We start from the raw sequence: 6,425 nt of genomic DNA, 5'->3' as shown, positions 1-6,425 counted from the left end.
AATTAGAGATGCACTGATATCAGTATCGACTTCGATACTGGATATTGATTCAAACAGCCGGAACGGGTATCAATGACAATAGGCCAATCTCGTATTGCAATACCATTATTTAATTGATAACTTGTGAAATTATTGAAAGCAATAATGATGAAAGCAGTGTTTAAGTCGGCCTGATGCTCCATTACACATAAAAGAATGATCCCAGTCACATCCACAGAGTGAGGCATACAGCTTATCAATTAAACACTGGTATCTGATCGGTACTCGGTATTGGCAGCTTCAGTGCATCCCTTCTTGGGGTGAGACGTTGTGTATAATGTGATGCCGCCAGTGCACACACGCTGATAATGGACATGATAGTGAAGTAAGGGACATGTGACTGACACATTTGCATATTCACAGGATACATTTTGTATTTTTAAATTACAAAGAATCCCACCCACCCACTACTCTTTGCCAGCTTGCCGGTCCCCATTTCCAAAAAAGCTTGAGAACCCCGATCATATTCTCTCTACACTATTTGATCGGGATGTTTTAAGTACTTTATTTTGAACAAGTTGTCAAAAGAAGCTCTATATGCCCATGTGGCAGGTGGTAATTGAATTTAGAAATGGATTGTGAACCATGAAAGATTGTGAAACACAACAAGCATTATCCTACTTGGCTGATACTGCATAACATCCGCTCAGGATTTATGGGTTTCAACGTTGGAATAATTCAATCAAGGTTAATATTCTGATCCTGACCTCGCTATTGACACTGTTTTTATAACTGCAAGCTTACACACTGACATAACAGATTTGCAGTGAACCTTTATTCCGATGAACTAGATAAAAATGAAAACGCATCACAGTCTTTCTGTACTAGTTTCCTGATTCTCACTTCCATGTGAAAGGTGAGAGGAGAACCTTACCCTCAAACTGCCGGATTTCAATATTGTACAATCTCTCATCCGCCTCCACAAACCTCCCACTGCAGGTTTGGAAGAGTGGCACAACCAGCTATTCTGTCCATCTACCTAAACCATAACTGCCCATGTTATTTGATGGGCACGGGCATTGACCCATTTAAAAAGGATGTTTAAATATCTTCCACTCACAGACTGCACATTGCCTCCATTCTCTGGTTTGTAAGTATCAAGTCTTTCCTACTAAAATTAGTTCGAAGTCAGCAACACTAACAGCCCATTCCTACTTCCAAAGCCACTCCCCCAAAAGTACCAATATGACCGTAAAGGTATCATAACGAACATTAGTATGCACAGCTGTCAAGCTAGTGGCTTATGGAAGACTGTGTTGATGCGCAATGAGTGAATGGCAGGCAGGTAGACAATCAATTCATTCCCAGGACCCTGACCTGTGACAGACACAGATACTGGATCTTTTTTTTCTTCATTGATTGCCGTCAGGATGTAATAAGAATTTACAAATACAACAAAAATGTTTTTGAAGATTACCAACCCTACCTTTGGGTAGGATGTAGAACAACTGTCAGATCAAGAAATGCGCAAAATAAAATGTTCAAGTCAATGCATTATTCAAATAAACTATATGGTAGAAACTACATGAGGATAGATGACTGCATGATGTTTGTGGATCGTCCTTCGCACCCCCTTCTACATCCCGACCGGGTTCGCGCACCCCCCCCCCCCCCTTAATAAAAAAAAAAAAAGCAACAGAGCCTAAAAATAAAATCGGACCAATGAGAGAACAGTTTGGCGTTTGTTTACAAGATTTAATCCGCTGTTAAATGTTGCAGTGTGAACACAAACCGAACAAAGGGGAAACTGCAACATTGTATCATATTAAAGCCAGAATCAGAACAAATCAAACGAACTACGGGTGTGAAAACGCCCTGAAACACTGCAACAAAGTTTCAATAAATTTCAGTTCCACAAGGCGTCACTTTTAAAGAGCAATACGGATGCGAGGACACACGCACAGGCTCGGGGCAGATTGCATCACATTTAATTTACAATTAATGACCGACTAATGACCGACTAATGACCGACTAATGACCGACTAATGTAGCCAGGATGTCTTCGGACAAAGCATCGATGCGGCGCGACACAGTGTTGTTGGACACCGGGATCATGTCCAACTTTTTTGCTTCTTTCTCTCCAATCATACATTCCACCATCTCTCTGGCAGCTGGCAAGCACACGTCTTCGGCGATTGTGTGCGGTAGCCCCTTTCTCGCTATTCTGTAACTGACCAGATATGAAGCCCGTAGTGCGTCATTTATAGACCCAACACATGAATGAGACTCCAGTTGTTTTTGGCTGTTTTGTAACTCCTCCAATTTCGATATAAACTATGTAAGGGGCTTTTGACTTGCACCGGCATGCTTGGTGTTCAGGTGGCGACGTAAATAAGAGGGTTTCAGACAGCTGTTAGCCAGAACCTCGCTGCACACCACGCACTGTGGCTTTGGGGAATCTGCGTTGCCAATCCAAGTGAAGCCCAGACACAGGCCAGGCTCCAGGCACTGATTTGCAGGGGGGCCTTACGTTGCTTTGGGGGGGGGGGGGCACGTTTTTTTTGTTTGTTTTTTTACAGCCGATGGTAGCATAGTAGGTCAACTTGTGTATTGAAAGATCAGCAGATAGCAGATTCAGCCACAACAAGACATTTTAAAAATAGGCACATCCAGCAACAACATTAACAACAACAATAACAACACACTCTACAACAACACACTGTGCGGAGTTTGTCCGAAACGGAGCGGAGCACAGCAACAACGAAAAGGGCCTACCAACAGCTAGCCTACAACAGAAATTAAGAAAACATTGCTTTGCATTACATATTTGTTTGTTTTTCCAAGAAATTACAAACACATAGGCCTACAACCAATCATTTAGCCTAGTCCATAGGGCCAGGAGGCTGGATAAAACCCGATAACTCACCATTAGTAGAGCGGGAGACGACGATTGGCCACCGAGTGAAAGCTGCGTAGGACAGTGTCCCTCCATTCACTCCTGAACTTCTTTGTTCAGTCCTTCTCGAAAGCTAGCATAATCAGGTTGGCCTTTCGTTTGTGGAGCATCGACTGTCTGTGATCTGAGAAAACATTCTTTAAAGTGGAGAAGGAATTCTCACAGAGGGCCGTGCTTGCACCAAAAGTCAGTGCATGTTTCAGCGCACCACACTTTGGGAATCCCTGATCTAGAGCAATGGATCAGCTCTCTAGGGTTTCCCTTTGTCTGTAAGGGAAGCCATCTTGGTGTGCTCTACCTTAGACCTTCACCTTTTGACATTTGCTGTTCCACGGCAGAGAGAGTGATCATATATAATGCCATCACGAAAGGAATGCCTTCCATTAATTAAAAGCAGCAAGACCTTTGGAAGAAATGTATTGATCACAAGCTTGAGTATGTTGCACACATGTTTTTTTCATGGTGGTACACTAAGTAATGCTCTAATCACTTTCAGTAAGTGTCATAATGTACATGCAATACATTATCTACATTATATTTAAATAAAATAGTGGTGTTACTATAACCTCCCTCCACTGTACAACCAGAATCAGACATGCTTTACTACAGGCATAAAAATGTAAATAATATGGATTTTGTTGTTATCCTTCAATATTAACCACTACTAATTAGTCATCACTAAGACGCATTATCACCACGAGTGGCATTACCTGTATATGTAAACTTGTGATAAAAATCTCCTAATGTCTCTCAAATGCATTTATTTTAGTCCAAGAGGCACTTGATGCTCCTTTGCACTTGAGACCTTTTCAATCAAATATGATCTGAAAGCAGTTTCTAAATAAAGCTGTGTATTTGCTGTATTGTACCCAGAAAAACATGAAGATTTGGAAAAAATTTAAATGAGCAAATATTGTGTGTGAAATTATATTATCAATGAAAACACAGAAATTAAACTGTTTTATCCAAATCCTTATTAGCTTCAATGTATTTTCCACCATTACATCTATTCATCATCAGTCCTATTACTGTTCCATAGAATAAATAGTGTATTTTCAGGACACTATGACAAGGAAGTCTAGATGTAGCATAAAAAAGAAAGGCCTATTAGAGTGAGATATGATCTAATGTGTAGTAACATGCCATCACACTGTGTAACCTCTTTTATTCTTGCAGGAGTCAAGGACACCATCTGGCTGCACTCTGCATGACACATGAGATGTCAGATGTCAGACTGGTGTGGTAAACCATATTATCATCCAACATCTGCCTCCCCAGTGAACATACCTAGATATTCTCTCCTTGCACTAGCAAGGAGAGAATATCCGAAATCCTTTTTGTATTATGGTATAAACAATAATGTGTTAGATGTGATTAATTGTCTTCTGTAATCAGTAAAAAGCCGAGAACCATGTAAGGAAAACTACAACAATGCTTTACTCAGAAATCCATGTACAGGGTGTTTCACATTGTATTCACAGGCTTATACTGTGGAGTATGTGGGATACAACCATGAATGGGAAAACCCACCACCCCCTGCTACAACTGCAAGATCCTAGCATTAAATGCATCTAAATGCACCTTGGAAAGATGAAGGAAAGGCCAATCTCATGCAGTGTTTAGCAGTGATATTTTAAGAGGTTAAAAGCTCAGAAATAATTAAACTCACACACACTAACGCATGCTCACCGGCACTCACAGCATGTACAAGTCATACACACACAAATAGTGATTTGAAATTTTAGGGCAAAAAAATACTACTTTCAATTGTAAGAATCTCTTAAGTATTTGCTGTAACATCCCTGACCTCATATGCTTGTAACCGATATACACGAGATGCAGCCTTTCACTCCCTATGGAGGTCAGGGGGGGACAAGTTGAAAATGTATGAGAAAATTATGTTTAGTGTTCTGAACGGCCAAGGTTACTGTTCCTCCTGAACCTATAGCATAGACAGTTTTGGACATGTCTGATTGTAGCCATGGACATACCATAACCAGAATATAGAGTAAAAGATAGCATTTATTTTACAGAGGAACTGACCAGATTCATGCTACTGTTTAAAGTAAAATATTTTTCTATGTCAGTTTAAAACGTGTTAGTAATGAATATGTTTCTTACCTAAAAAAATGATCTTCAGCAATTATCTTCTAAAATGGAAGTCTAACAGAGGCAAACTGCATGTAATCCAGTAACTTAGAGGAACTGTGCTGAACTCTTTCTTCTCCTGTGTCCCTCTTTCAGCAAAAAAATGTTTGCCTCTCCAGAAAGGAAGGCTGCACTTTCCTCTTTTGAAGGAAACTCCTGATAAGTTCCTTCCTCTGCACTACAACAATAACTGCATTCAAGCAACCAGGGGCACTGGGACCACATCCTGTGTTTGAGGTAAAACACTGCTTTCACAAAGCCTTACACGACAGATTGTGTTTCTTTAACGCTTGTTAATACATTTAATGTGACCAAGAGGGTGATAATGTATAGTGCAGAATTAAATCATCACAAAAAAGTCAGTCTAAAAGTCTTTTGAAGACTGTATTTATCAAATCCATGGAAAAGTGGTGGTATATTAGAATTCACACATCTAACATTTTGGCATATCTAACATTTTCTCTGAAACAGTTTAAGTTTAGTTTCATGGGTTATAAAAAAAACTGTTTTGCCAAAATGACCACATGCTCCATCTTCATTCCCACATTCAAGCCAAATTTGAGCTACACTGTAGATAATGTGACAGTTAGTGATACACGTATATAATTACATTGTATTTTTTCTTCTAAACAGTATTACAATATCCTGTCTGTTCAACACAACTGCATGATAAACTGTAATTGTCTAATCACAACACATATATTATTCATGCTTATCTATTACAACGGACATACAGTTATGTGTATTTGCACATCATGACTGTTTGGTTTAGATAAAAGCAGCTGTCGACTATAAACTAGTCGATACAGCTTTGTCCAAATCCAGCACATTCTCACTCCCAACTCGTCAAATGCTGACACTTGGTCAGTGGCCCTAAGCTTCAAGCTATGGCGCTGTTAGTTTTGGACAAGGCAGGGATGGCATGTCAGTTTCCTCTCGTTAAATGAATAGTGTCTTTTCAAGATGTGACTAATGACTAATGTGCAAAAATGTCAAAATTGACCTTAAGTTTCACACAGGACCCGACCCACGGTCTCTGGAATGAAAGTCCTATGTTTGTTTAACCCCTCCCCCTCCCATACCACTGGACCTGTGCAAACTATCTCACTCTTTATATTACGCTGTTGTTTTGACAGTTTTATAATGACGCCGTCGGTTTATGTTGGAGTTAGTTGAAAGTCCAAGGGGCACTGACCAACAGTAGGTATTTAATGATTTGGGAGTGAGACCAGGTTGCCAAATCCTGTCTATCTTTGTTATTTTGTTCATGAATGTTTTGGAATTCTCCACTTTCGAGTGTTAATGTGCTATATAACTATGAATTCTATAAAATCAAATTATT

This window comes from Melanostigma gelatinosum (genome assembly GCF_949748355.1).
Source record: "Melanostigma gelatinosum genome assembly, chromosome: 5".
Taxonomy (NCBI): Eukaryota; Metazoa; Chordata; class Actinopteri; order Perciformes; family Zoarcidae; genus Melanostigma; species Melanostigma gelatinosum.
Note: the sequence above shows the minus strand (reverse complement) of the source record.